Source organism: Fistularia commersonii, chromosome 18, assembly GCF_037954325.1.
Source record: "Fistularia commersonii isolate RoL2024-O1a breed Wild chromosome 18, RoL_Fcom_v1.0, whole genome shotgun sequence".
NCBI lineage: Eukaryota > Metazoa > Chordata > Actinopteri > Syngnathiformes > Fistulariidae > Fistularia > Fistularia commersonii.
In genome coordinates this window covers 8,475,187-8,490,261 of record NC_141301.1, presented here as the reverse complement: position 1 = coordinate 8,490,261, position 15,075 = coordinate 8,475,187, and the positions used below count along the sequence as shown (strand labels likewise).

The window sequence follows — 15,075 nt, the reverse complement described above, 5'->3', positions numbered from 1 at the left end:
TGCGTGTGTTTCTATGTATACACATACATGACTTAACTCCCAGTATAGTGATAGAACTTTAATTTTAGATAATTTTATCAATCAATATTGGTCTCTCCCAAATATGCAGGGTAGAGGCATAAAAGTAATAGAAAAGCTGCAATAAATTTGGGAAAGCGAAATATCCAATCAGCTTCCTGGTGAACACTAATATTTATCTTTCATTCATTCATTCATTCATTCATTCATTCATTCACTCATTCATTCACTCATTCATTCTATATTCCACCAATCCTGCACTCACTGTTGCAGGGGTGCTGGAGCTTTTCCCAGCTGTCATTGGGCAAGAGGCCTGATTCACCCCGGACAAGTCGAATGCAGGAACACATTTAGCGCACATAAAAACCATTCACTATTTCATTCACATAGCTGGGAAATTCAGGGTATGCAATGAAGCTACTGCACCTTTTTCGACCACGGGAAGACAATAGAGAATCCGGTAGAAACCAATGCAGACATGGGCAGAATATGCAAACGCCTCGCACAAAGGCACCCTATCGGGATTGAACCAGGGAGGTCTAACCACTGCGTCACCATGCTGCCGCAATATTGTCTAGAAGTTAATTATCAGATGAATGGATGAATGTAGGTTGTGATTCAATGTCAGGAAGTGAAATGAAAATCTTTTTCATTTAGAGCACCGAGTTTGTGTTCCTATTGTATTGTTTGGAAGTTGTGTTGTTCAGTTTTGCCCACTTCTTCAAATGTTGCAGTAAACAAGCTGAGCTTTGTGTCCAATGTTGGATTCTTGATAACAGATAAAGAAAGCTTTCTGATGTCAACTTAAATGTGGTTTTGATATTAAATGTACATCTTTCTGATGTCGTTACAGACAGAGTTACGGTATAGTGTGAAAAAAAAAAATTGGCATCGTGTCTATGTTGCTCAATTGTCAAATGTATGAAGTCAAGTCGTATTTCATTTAGACGGTGCCAAATCATAACACAGTTGTATCATGTAACTTTCCATGTAGAACAGGTCAGGACCACACTCTTTGAAATTATTTACAAAAAAAACTAATGTTCCCCTGTGAGCAAGCACTTGATGACAGGAGTGAGGAAAAACTGTGTTTTACAGGGCAGAAACCTCAACGTGAGCGGCCTTCTGTCTCGACCGGTTTGGGGTAGAAAGAGAGAGAGGCTGGACAGAGTGGTATCCAAGAGTGGGATAGAGACAGAAGGGGTATGAGGGTTGGGAGGGAAAGGCACAAATGATCCTTACTTATAATAACAAACAGCACTAATAGTTACTTGTTATGTATAATCAATAAAACACCGGAGGGAAGATGTTTTGAAAACAATAGATTTTTCAATACTTAAAAAAATGTTGTTCTTAACATAATAGATTCCATTCAGCCCATTCACCAATCCTTGCATTGTCAACCCTTGAAGATCAGTTCTTCTCCATGGATAGAAATCCAATAATAGTACATCTTTATATAGCTCTAACAGAAACTCTTATACGCCACAAGGTAGCATTACAATAAATTACAGCATTCATTAGTTCACTATTGAAATTCTTTTTGTCTTATTTGACCTTAAATGTAATTTACATCGCATTGTTTTTCGACTGCATTTGACATTCATGGGGTTCCTGTGTTTGTGCCTCTAAGCGAATTTAAGTTAGTTTTATCAGAGTAAGCCACTTGATAATTCAGAGACGAAACACTGAAAATCGCAGAGAAGTCTACAGATGCAATATACAGACAGAAAAACATTTGAAAGAAAAGATGCGTGGAAGTCATGGGGGACAAAATGCACGGACATACACACACACGCGCGCACATTCAAATTGACGAGCACTGGATAAAGTTGTTTTCTGTCTTCTGTAAAAACATGCTTTTAACTCTCAAGAGCCTTTTACTTTCTCAGTTATCAACACAAATCCACACCGAGGAAAATGTAAAGTATGCAACATATTAAAATAAAAAAAACAACAGTTAACATTCCTGTGCATCGTGTATTTCCTGTGCATCGTGTATTTGCAAGTGTATTTGCAGTCCCTATGTCCTCTATTGTAAGTCGCTTTGGATAAAAGTGTCTGCCAAATGCAATGTAATGTAATGTAATGTAATGTAACATTATCCCATCTTGCAAACTTTTGCTTGTGTTTTGTGTGTCTTTGGGTGTGTGAGCACATGCCTGTGTTCAATACATAAAAAAACAATGACACTGAAGCATTCCTGTACTTAAACAATCCACTAGTTACTATTAATCACCCGGCTACGGCTCAGAGAGCTCTGGAATGCAGCTTGGAAAAAAAAAAAAACACTAGCTGTTGTTGTCATGAATGCTTTTGACACTGCCCCTTAAGAGCCCAGAAGAAAAAAACAACAACACAATTTTCGATTTCTAATGGTTAAGTTGTCAATATCTGGCATTACGTCATCAACAAAATAAATTCTGGTAAACTAAGAGACCAAGGGTGACAGGGAATGCACTCTGGCAGGGGGTCTTGATGGGGTGGTATGGGGGGGCACGGTGGTGGGGGGATGGGGGGTACAGGGACCAATTTGAGCGAAGAGCCTCTCCCTCCTTCACCACTACCGTCTTCACTCAGCACTCTGGGAAGAAACACAGGTCCTTTTGTACGAGCCATAACACAAAACTCCCTTCCCTCTATCTGCTTATTCAGCCCTGTCCCTCTGTGAAATGTGCACCTGCACAGCCTGCACACACACACACACACACACACACACACTAGCTTTAGAAAAAGGAGCTGGGTAAAAAAAAAGGCAGGAGGGAGAGGGGAAAAATGCAGAAGAAAAAAAAGCAAAAAGAGCACCACATTCCAAAGCCTTTGCTACACTTCTGCTTCAGACTGTTGAGTTATGAAAAAAGTTGGGGGGGGGGGGTTGTGATAAAACCACATTATTTCTCAATTTCACAAAGATTACAGTAACTAAATAAATACTGTACTGTATTTCCAGACATCACTCCAAAGTATCATTGAGGAAACACTTGAATTATCTTGTGAATTAAGAACCTCTTGCTTTTTTTACATGCATAGATAAATTTGTGGTGTGGATTTGATGGTTAGGGGAGAGAAAAATGAGCAATGTCTGAATCCAGTCGGATTACTTGCTGACTGCATTCAGCAGCAAGTCCCTTGAAAAAACATTGTCTGGGCTAGAACAGAATTCACCTTTTTGATTCATGATTACCTCCCTGAAAATGTTGCTTTTGAAAAGACTTTGCCACCTTTGAAAAGATGTGGGGAATAAGAAAGTTAAGCTTTCATGGCCCTTGTTGCTGATTTCTTACTTGGTTAATTAAAAGAAAAAAGCATTTTAAAGAATTGTGTTAGCTAAAATCTCCTGACAACACTACCAGGCATTATAATCATTAATTACTGTACATTACTGTACAATTACTGTAGAAGTTATCCTTTGGCATGTGAACAAACCAGCATGTATCTTATTACTACTAAACACAAAGTATTTACGAGAGTGACGACAATACCAAAGATTTGTTGTAAAATCCAACAGCCTGGGTGTGACCACTTATCATATTTGAGCAAACTTGTGCATGAAAAAGTGGAAATGGAAACCAGAAATATTATGAAAAACTCAAACATGATGGGGCCAAAGTTGTGGGCGGACTTATTTTGAGAAAATTATTGTCTCTAAGACTAAGATTTCATATTGCTGGTGATAGTTGGACTTATAAATAAGAACCCCGAGCAGTAATTTTCATAAATATAGTTTCTGAGGTGACATCCAGGGACAAGTACAGGATGAATAAGTCACTATGCGAGTGTTCCCTGAAGGTGGGTTTGAAAATTGAGCTTTATGGCAGCATATATTTGATATTTGAGAGAGGATTGGAGTGTATCATTGGGGATTGTGTGTTTGTGTGTGCTTGTGACAAAAGGCAGAAAGAAGAATTTTCCATTATTTAAGCCCTGGGGTTGTGCAGCTGTGAAGCAACAATTGGGAACAAGTTTGATAGAAGCTAGTAACACAAAGGCAAGCAAGACATGAGGGGCCAGAAACAAAATGGAAAGTAGGACAGAGTGGACAGTGCAGGAGGAGATATCTGTCCTGCTCTGGACAAAGTGGGTGGGATATAGGAATTCATGCTAGACCCTAGTAATAATTTATGTTGCACACTTATGGGTGTAACATGGGCTATTGTGGAAAGAACCGAACTATCATGTTCTGGAAGATGCATTGGAAATGGTTAGGAAACACAAAAGATGGAAACTATTGGGATCCTGGGTCATGCGTCTCTGTGTAGCTCCTTTCACCTCAGTCTTACACCAGTGAGCCTGATTGAGAAGAAGAATGATTTCAGCTATGGGGCAATGCACACCTGTGGATCATGAGGTCTCATCAGGGAGAGCTTAAGAGGAGCTTGCTGCCAGCCATTTGGGGCCAGATGGTTGTCTTGAAAGGGTATCGCCATATAGACCCCTATCCGGGATTCCCTTCATCCCTGCCTGGTGGGCCATCTGTTCCCCCATGCCATTTATCCCTTCCAGGCAGATCTTCATCCCCAAAGTAAGATTCATTTTCATTCCGGAGTCCTGAATCTACCGCCCGTCCCCAACCAGGCTCCTTCATCGCCTCCCGAAACCATCCAGACCCACAGCCCTCAATTCATCCCCTTGTAAATAAAACCCCTTGAAGCACTTTACCTCCTGACTGTCCTTGCGTTTGGGTCAGGCATAACCTCGGGAATCCATGACAGAAACATGTGCTGCATTTAGGTTTGACCATCAAAAATAGAAAGAACATTAACGTGTGCGGGTGTCCAATAAAAACACACTACCTTTATTTTATCACTCAACTTAACTTAGCTCAAAATCAACAAGATATTACTTTAAAATATTAACAAGGAAATAATTTACCTATTGATAAGCTAAGTAAGTAAAGTAAAGTAAAAAAAAAAAAAGAAATACTTTAAAAACAGAAATACATTCCCTGACAAAAAGCAAATTGTAAAATTAAGAAAATATATAAATGTTACCTAGAAGCTGGGTTAAGGTGTTAAGTGTCTGATAAATGGTAAATAATGTTAATCTCATTGATCCAAATTTACATTTAGAAGAGTTTTTGAAGCATGTCTTGCATCCAAATGTTGAACACTGCATTCCAGAGTCTTTGAGAAACATTCAAATTATTGTGGGTTTAAACTACTTCTCATTATATGGGTGAAATTGTCTGACGTGATTTTTCAAAACTGGTAAATAAAAAATCATGTTATTGATATCAAAAAACACTTTCCCAAATATCAAGCTACACTAAATGGCCACCGATCCAAATAATCCGCATCAGGTGTTACACTCACTTTCATGGCCACAGGTCTCTGAAATCAAGCATCTAGGCATGCAGACTGTTTTTACAAACATTTGTTTGTTTGTCCTATCAGGAGCTCAGTGATTCAGAACGTGGAACTGTGATAGGACGCCACCTGTGCAACAAATCCAGTCATTCCTCACTCCTAAACATTTCAGTCAGCCGTCAGCTGTTTTAAGAACATGGAATTGTTTGGCATCTGCAGCAACGTAGACTCTGTACCGGTCTGCTGTGGTGAAGAGGGAGCAGATCCAAAAGGCAAAGCTCTCAATTTTCCCGGTCTATCTACATTCCCACTCTCAGCTATGGTCACAAGCTGTAGGTAGTGACCGAAAGAAGAAGATTGCGGATACAAGCGGCCAAAATGAGTTTCCTCCGCAGGGTGGCCGGACTCTCTCTTAGAGATGGGGTGAGAAGTTCAGTCATTCAGGGGCAGCTCAGAGTACAGCCGCTGCTGCTTGGAGGAGACCATGGTGAAGACCCAGGACGCACTGTAGAGACTGTCTCCAGGCTGGCCTGGGAACACCTTGGAGTCCCACCAGAGGAGAGAGACCAAGTGGCGAGGGAGAGGGAGGTCTGGGCCTCGCTGCTCCGGCTGATGCCCCCACGACCCAAATGGGTTTCCATGGCAGAGCAGCTGCATCCAAGCCACATATCACAAAGTGCAATGCAAAGCTTTGGATGCAATGGCTTAAAGCACGCCGCCGCTATAGCAATGGAGATGCGTTCTCTAGAGTGACAAATCGCACTTCTCCATCTAGCAATCTAATGGACAAGTACGGGTTTCCAGGAGAACGGTACTTGTCTGACTGCATTGTGCCAAGTGTGAAGTTTGGTGGAGGGGGATTATGATGTGGGGGTTTTCAGGAGCTGGGCTTGGCCCCTTAGTTCCAATGAAAGGAACTCTGAGAGCTTTAGCATACCAAGACATTTTGGACAATTCCATGTTCCCAACTCTGTGGGAACAGTTTGGAACTGGCCCTTTACTTTTCTAACATGAATGTGCACCAGTGCACAAAGCAAGGTCCATAAAGACATGAATGACAGATCATGTTGTGGATCAACTTGACTAGCCTGCACAGAGTCCTGACCTCAACTCGATAGAACACCTTTGGGATGAAATAGAACGGAGACTGAGAACCAGGCCTTCTCGTCCAACATCAGTGTGTGACCTCACAAATTTTGACTCCTGAGGCAGGGAATCATGAATAATGAATGAGAAGGTGCATGTAAATGATGGTAGGCTGAGTGGACTACTCTGCCAGTGCTTTCCCTGGTCAAAAATTCCCGTAAACAGACTCCTGAACCTTGTGGCCAGCAAGCCTTCCCAGAGGAGCTGAAGCTGTTATAGCTGCAAAGAGTGGACCGACATCATTGAACTCTTTGGATTAGGAATGGAATGTCACTTAAATTCACATGTGAGTCAAGGCGGGTGAGCAAATACCTTTGACCATATATTGTATTCATTTTCTTTCTCCCTAATGAACCGATGGTCGTAAGTACAGCAAAGAAGCATGAAAATCAGTTTCTCCTTATTGTCAGTTGTGAGGGTACAGCACTTTGTACTTCATGACTGCAGAGAGGATTTCCACAGCCTTCAGGGAAAGCACTGGCAGAATAGTCCACTCAGCCTACCAGCATTTACATGCACCTTCTCATTTATTATTCATGATTCCCTGCTTCAGCAGTCAAAACTCAGAATGAGTGGAAACACACTCTGATTCCACCACACAGTTTGACCACAGAAGGAATCAAATGTGTCGGATATTAGTGTTTCATCCAGAAAAGTGCATCAATGTATTTAGTTCATGGATTTTAACATCCAAGTCATCCTGCACGGATACAGAAACGCCTCCCTGATTAGATTCACTGCTTGGCTAACAGGCTCAGTGCTCGGGCAAGCCTCTTGTTTTGAGACACAACAAACAAGAAAAACATTCCTAATCCATTAAAGTGTCCTTAAAATAGATAAACTAAAATGCAGTCCAGAGATCACATGTAAGGATGTTTCAAGATCTCCTTGCACACAAGCCAAAGATTAAAAAAGACATGCACTCTTTGCAAAACAGAAATATAATATTTAATTTAGATGTTTGCAGCCAGATAAAAGACTCGTGCATGACAAGATCATGCACCTTATCCTCATTCTTCCTGATGAAGGTGAGGATGAGATGAGGATGAAGGTGGTTGATGAATGTCCTTTCCTGCCTTTTGTGTTTATATTAATTAGAAATGCTGCCCTTTCTGGCCAAGGAAGGTGCTTCCAGAGACTCCCAACATCTGTCTCTTCAAAATCTGTGACCTTGAAGAACCTTCCCACCTCCTCTCCCTCTTTCCATGCTTTCTTCAGACACACATGCAGGTGAGAGCAACAGTAGATTTGAAAAGCTTCGTAAGAGGAGGAGGCGTGCGCAAATATATGACTTGTGCGACTAAACTTGTCTTTCAAGGTTCCAGTATTTACACCGAAACACGCATAAAGCCAGGGGGAGGGAGAGAGAGAGACTATCAGGAAAGCAAGTGTAAATATTGATGCGCCACAGTCTGCTTGATTTATGATAAACAAAGTTCCAAATTTGTATAGCATTTGAGTGTGTGTGTGTGTGTGTGTGTGTGTGTGTGTGTGTGTGTGTGTGTGTGTGCGCGCGCGCGCGCGTTTACCATGAGTCGTGCAAACGTTTCGTAACCTTGTGCGCGTAAAACGCGCCGTGCAGACGCTGCTCACCTCCTTATCCGCTAAACTTCCACTTACATTGAAGAATTTCGGGTCGTATTTCTGTGTGCGTGCGTGTGATGACAGCGACAGAAAAAAATAATTTAAAGAAACGATTCGTCTCCAAAACAGCCTACCTGTTCCGTGCGAGACGGGGACGCACGGGCCGGGAATGTGGAGCCTTCTTTAGTGTCTCCGAACCTCAATCCCAGACGACACATAGCGATACATCAGACCCTCTCCAGCTTCCAGAGCAACATCACCCCCAACACCCCAACCCTGCTTTTCTCCCCCACCACCACCACCCGTTGAAAAAGCGCGCCATCGCGCGGCTGGAAAAAGCGCGGGGCCGCAACAGGTGGCTGGAGAGACCATTTGAGACCATTGAATTTGAGATGAGATGAGATGAGATGAGATGAGATGAGATGAGATGAGATGAGAACAACTTTATTGATCCCGAAGGAAATTGTTGTAGAAGAAGTAATAGAAAAATAGAAGTAGAGAATTTCGGAAAAGAGACACTTAGGTGAAGAGAAACTCTGGCAGGCAGCTGCCCGAGACAGCGCCGGAAGTAGATCCTGTAATTTAATGTAATATTTAAGACCGCTTTTCGAATTTTAAGTTTATCAGACACCGGATTACTGATATTGGGAGTGAGGTGTGTTATTTCCTCCAAACTTTTATCAACAGTTATTTCTACTTTTCCTCACGGCTTTTTCCTTCAGGGGTCGCCACAGTGAATCAACCCTCTCTATCTAACCCTATTCTCCTCCTCTCTCACACCAACTACTTTCATATCCTTTCTGACTACACCCATAAATCTTCTCGCTGGTCTTCCTCTAGACCTCCTGCCTAGAAGCCCAAATTCCACAAATCTGTCTACCAATATAAGCCTTTTAGTCAGGGTGACAGTAAAACGTCGGTTTAATAAGCAATAGCAGGTTTTGGCAAGACCCACGCCACACAAGCCTGCAAAACAATTAACTGTTCTCGCCCAATTTCACGAAATGAATAGATAGATAGATAGATAGATAGATAGATAGATAGATAGATAGATAGATAGATAGATAGATAGATAGATAGATAGATAGATAGATAGATAGATAGATAGATAGATAGATAGATAGATGGATAGATAGATAAACAGAATTCCATTCCTTGCACACCAAACCACACCCACAAAATTTCCTGCAACCCCCAAATCACACAGAAAACAAGCATCAACATAAACCCCAACAATCGTGACTAGCTACAATATTCTCTCTAATTCCAGCATGGATCTACCAATATATTCACATTATTATTAATACTTATTCATTGTGACAAATCCTGTGGGATGAATAGGTGAAACCAATTCTTCTTCTTCTTTCGGCTTTTCCCTTCAGGGGTCGCCACAGCGAATCAACTTTCTCCATCTAACCCTATTCTCTGTATCCTACTCTCTCGCACCAACAACTTTCATATCCTCTCTCACTACATCCATAAATCTTCTCTGTGGTCTTCCTCGAGACCTCTTGCCTGGCAGCTCCAATTCCAGCATCCGTCTACCAATATATTCTCTATTCCTCCTCTGTACATGACCGAACAGTCTCAGTCTGGCTTCTCTGACCTTCTCTCCAAAACATCCAACATGTGCTGTTCCTCTGATAGACTCATTCCTGATCCTATCCATCCTGGTCACTCCCAAAGAGAACCTTAGCATCTTCATCTCTGCAACCTCCAGTTCTGCCTCCTGTCTTTTTGTCATTGTAACAGTTTCTAGGCCATGCAGCATTGCCTGTCTCACCACTGTCTTGTACACCTTTCCTTTGCATTTCCTCTGGCTGAAACTGTTCTACACATCGTAACCCTGACACTTTTCTCCAACCATTCCAACCTGCTTGGACCCATCTCTTCACCTCTTTTCCAAACTCTCCGTTGCTCTGGACTGTTGACCCCAAGTACCTGAGATCCTCCAGCTTCTTGATCTCCAAGATTTTCCTCTACCTGTTTTCTGTTCTCACTGCAGATCACAGTGTCATCTGCAAACATCATGGTCCATGGAAATTCCTGTCTAACCTCATCTGTCAGCCTGTCAATCACCATTGCGAACAAGAAGGGTCTCAGAGCTGATCCCTGATGGAGTCCCACTTCTGCCTTGAACTTCTCTGTTACCCCTACAGCAAACTGTACCACCGTTTCACAGCTAGCATACATGTCCTGCACCAGTTTAACATACTTATCTTCAACTACAGACTTCCTCATGAATAGGTGTGACCAATAAAGTAGCCAATACATACATACTTCTTCATTTTCCAGTATTTTAATTGGGTTTTGGTGTCACTTTGTGGATGATTGTCTAAAATATTCATTAATTCATTCTGGTAGCTTTCCCTAAATTGCACGTTAAATCACAAAAGCGCTAATGGCATGTGGTAAAGGTGTTCTTTTTCAACTTCTTTGTGTCTTGCCTAATTTCCTGTGTGTGTACATTTCATTGCAACACACTTAACCACACAAAATAAGTGTTCAACAGAATCATAATGTCGCAGTCATCAAGTGTTTGGGTTTTTTTCACAAAGAGTTGGGTCAAACTATGAATGTATTCTTAAATCATTATGGAAGACCATAAGAGGCACACGAAGGCAACATTGAACCACAGAGGGGAAATGGAAAAAGGAATGATAGATGAGGCCCAGTGACTTTGTGGCTGCATTCCAGGGTTTAATCCCTAATCCTCTGTCTCAGCTCAGACCCACGGTCCTATTTATACGGGTTGCACACAAAAGGGTCCCTGCTATGGGGTCGGTGAGCTCACCACACTGAAGAAAATGTATGCAAATAAATTGAATTTAGCTCTTGATTAACTTTACTAGGAACGCACGGTAATGACTGTAATTTCTCAAAGAGATAGGTGAAAAATAATTCATACCTAAAAATAATTCATACCTAATTGATACCTAATCATACCATAATTCATACCTAAATCTTTAATTAGTCTGACATTCTGTACATGCTTTTAATGTCTACACACCGCACATTGTGTTGTTGTGTTTCTTCTTTAATAGTGGCAGTATCAAGTAGTAGTGGTAGGTGTAGTAAAAGCTGACAAATAGTAGTGGCTGTAGTAGTAGTTGTTGTTGTTGTAATGTAGTGGCAATAGAAAGTGTAACAGTAGTTGTAACATTATCAAAATGATTAATTTCATTATGGTAGATGTAGTAGTTGTAGTAGTAATGTAGTATTTTTAGAAATTGTATTAATAGTTGTATTATTTTTATTTTTGTTGTCGTAAGTTGTCATAATATTAGTAAAAGTAGTGACAGTAAGAATAAAAGTAAGAGAGCACAAAGATAATAAAAAGAATAATTTCATTCATGAAGTTTTTCTGTTAAAGTGCAAACAAGAAGAAACAAGAGTAGAACACAATGAAACAAAAATAAATAATTCATTCATGCATTTATGCACTTCACCTGACCTGTTGCCAGGGACAAGGTGGGGCAAGAGGTTTTCAAACAGCCTACGGTATGTTTTTGAACTGTAGTCGTAGTAGAAGTTGTTGTTGTAATGGTTGCGGATATTAGATCTTTACAAGATATTAGAGTACGCATGTGAACATTTTCACTGTTGCTGTGGTTAAAATCTAAAATTAGCAATGAAGATTGCTCTGAGATCAATAGATGGCAGTATTTCGCCAGACATCTTTTCGTCAAAGAGAAGCTAATATAGTTGTGTGACGGCGACTGCCTTCAAAATAAGGCACCAGACTCGCCGTCTTAACGGATCGATGTAAGTCTCCCGTCCCTCTTCTCCGGAAAATGAACAATTTCTGATAAATACTGAAGGAAGACTTCATGCTAATTACAAAAAAATCAATTGAAACGAGAAACACTTGGTAATTTAACAAAACTTGTAATATTTTCTGTCACAATGGTATTATTTTGAAAATTGTAACAGGATGTTTTGGTCTTGTCTTGACACCTCAAGATACTAATGGTGTGCCGTAGCATTTGTTCCACTGAAGGCTTACATTTGTTATAGATAAGCGTGAAAATGTGGGAAAGGTATATAACGAACACAAAACAACCGGAAACTGCCGAAAACTGTTTTTAACTTTTCCATGGCGTTTCCTCTTGTGTAAATGTACCGAAATACTAGTACCTGTAATGGAGGGTAGTTCAAGCCTAATTAGACGGAAATAGTAAAAATATACCGGATTGGACTATGTTTTAACCTATTCTGGTGTTAGCAGAGACGTTTTATCCATTTTGTATGTATTCCAAACAAACGTTTTTACTCATACAAAGATTCCTTATCTTTATGTTATTTTTATTGTAAAAATATTGTATTGTATATGCCCTTCGTTGAGCGAACCCCATTTACGAAAAAAGGGCAACATTTTGACTATGCTAATTCTTTCAGGCGTATCTAACGACCACCGAGCAACTTTTTAAATATATGTTGTGGGAGAGGTCAGGGTGTCATAAAAGGTGAGGTCAATGGTGAGGTGTATAACTACATTAAATACTGCGGGTTATAATTTGAATTAGCTCCCCAGGAGGAAGTCTGCAGCTCTGAAGCAGACATGGCCAGCTTTCCTCCCAATGGCTGCTCCCACTCTTCCCCAGGAGGAGTGCAGATGTGGCGCCGGTGGTCTGGAGAGCTCCCGCCCTGGTTAAATGGATTCAGTGCCTGGTTGAGGGCACGCTGGATAATGTTTAAGAGTGCTGAGGAGCGGTACTCATAGTCTGCTTTTTCCTGTAAAATAATGATGGTGTTTACCACCCTGCATTTTTGCATACATTTTTTCAAACCTGTCTGTGGATCTTCTCAGTCATCCAGGTCAATGTTAATCCTGGTCAATTATTGTCATGGCAACTGGATTTCTTTTTTTGAACTCACCACAGTGAATCAACCTTCCCCATCTAACCCTATTCTCTATATCCTCCTCTCTCACACTGATTACCTTCATATCATCTCTCTTTGGTCTTCCTCTAAACTTCCTGCATGGTAGCTCAAATTCCAGCATCCGTCTACCAATATATTCACTCTCCCTCCTCTGTACATGACCGAACCATCTCAGTCTGGCTTCTCTGACCTTTTCTCCAAAAATTTTATGGGGAAAAAAGATTGGGTTATTCTTGTCATGTTAACAACTGTGCAAAATGCAACAAGCTTCATTCGTTGTGTCAGCAGCTGGGCTGTATGTATTTTACCTGTATTTTACCTGTCTTGTCATGCTGTCTGTTCTCATGTATAGAGCTTATATGTTTTTGTGAAGGACAGGCTAATGTACCTAAGAAAGTATTATTAACTGACTGATCTGTTTGTCTCTATAAAAGCTTGCCTATAACATCGCTCTGTGTCCGGTCTGTAACGAGACTGCACCCAGTTCGGTTGAATAGAGAGAATTGAGCTCTGATTCTGATTGCAGATGACTTCCGATCACCACTGATAGTTGTTGACGGTTGTTGGCTATCACTTGTGGTTCATATTAATTCAATGCATCACTGTTGTAATAAATTCTTGTAATCTCAGAGGACTAATTGTTGTCTTGCCTCCTCACCATAGAGACTTTGCCTCTATACATCTAACATATGCTGTTCCTCTAATACATTTCCTCCGACTCATTCCTTATCCTATCCATCCTTATCACTCCCAAAGAGAACCTTAGCATCTTCATCTCTGCAACCTCTAGCTCTGTCTCCTGTCTTTTCATTATTGTTACTGTTTCTAGGCCATACAGCATCACTGAACTTACCACTGTCTTGTTCACCTTTCCTTTCATTCTGGCTGATAGTCTTCAATCGCATAGTAGTCCTGAGATTTTTCTCCCCCAATTCCAACCTGCTTGAAGTCGTCTCTTCACCTCTTCTCAACACTCGCTCCTGCTCTGGACTGTTGACCTCAATTACCTGAAAACTACTTGATCTCCTCTCCCTGTAGCCTCACCATTCCACCCGGGTTCCTCTCATTCACGCACATATAATCCGTCCTGCTGCGACTAACTTTCATTCCTCTCCCTTTCAGAGCATACCTCCACCTCTCTAGATTTTCCTCAATCTGTTCTCTGCTCTCACTATAGATCACAATGCCATCTGCAAACATCATGGTCCATGGAGATTCCTGTGTAATCTTATCTGTCAGCCTGTCCATTACCACTGCAAACAAGAAGGGTCTCAGAGCTGATCCCTGATGGAGTCCCACCTCCAGCTTGAACTTCTCTGTTACACCTACAGCACACCACACCACTGTCTCACAGCTAGCATACATGTCATGCACCAGTTTAACATACTTCTCTGCTACTCCAGATTTCCTCATACAATACCAGAGTTCCTCTCTTGGCACCCTGCCATTTGCTTTTTCTAGGTCTACAAAAACACAATGCAGCTCCCTCTGGCCTTCTCTGTACTTCTCTGCTAGCATTGTCATAGCAAATACTGCATCTGTAGGACTCTTTCTAGGCATGAGGCAATACTGCTGTTCACAAATGCTGACTTCTGCTCTCAGTCTAGTTTCCACTACTCTGTCCCATAACTTCAGTGTGTGGCTCATCAACTTTATACCTCTATAGTTGGTGATATTCTGCACATCCCCCTTATTCTTAAAAATGGGCACCATCACACTTCATCTCCAGATGGCATACAATCTTTGCATATGCCTTCAGCTCCAGAAGATTCCCAATAAGCTTCTCCTTCAAGATAACTCCTACTCAATTTCTCTTCCTGTCAGTACCATGATGGCATAACTTAAAGCCTGCTCCTAAGCTTCTTGCCTTACTAACTTTCCACTTGGTTTCCTGGACACACAATATATCCACTTTCCTTCTCTGCATCATGTCGACCAACTCTTTAACTTTTCCTTAGTCTTTGTCCCGATATTGAAAGTCCCGATACCTATGGCGGTCGTTGTTGACCCGGTAGGAGATTGTTTGGTTTGATTCGCATTTTTGGTTTTGGGAAAAGTTTTACACCAGATGCCCTTCTTGACGCAACCCTCTGCATTTATCCAGGCTTGGGACCCACTCAGGGAGAAACTAGCCCAT

General features: G+C 41.3%; 1 protein-coding gene across 1 annotated transcript in view; it reads right to left on the bottom strand.

Annotated features, from left to right (window-relative positions):
- The window catches only part of veph1 (ventricular zone expressed PH domain-containing 1), an 80,198-nt gene extending 71,892 nt beyond the window's left edge, over positions 1-8,306 (bottom strand). The window contains exon 1 of the mRNA XM_086164166.1: positions 8,189-8,306. The gene's annotated coding sequence lies outside the window, so the exon portion shown is untranslated. The remainder of the gene's footprint in view (positions 1-8,188) is intronic.
- Between the last annotated feature and the right edge of the window lie 6,769 nt (positions 8,307-15,075).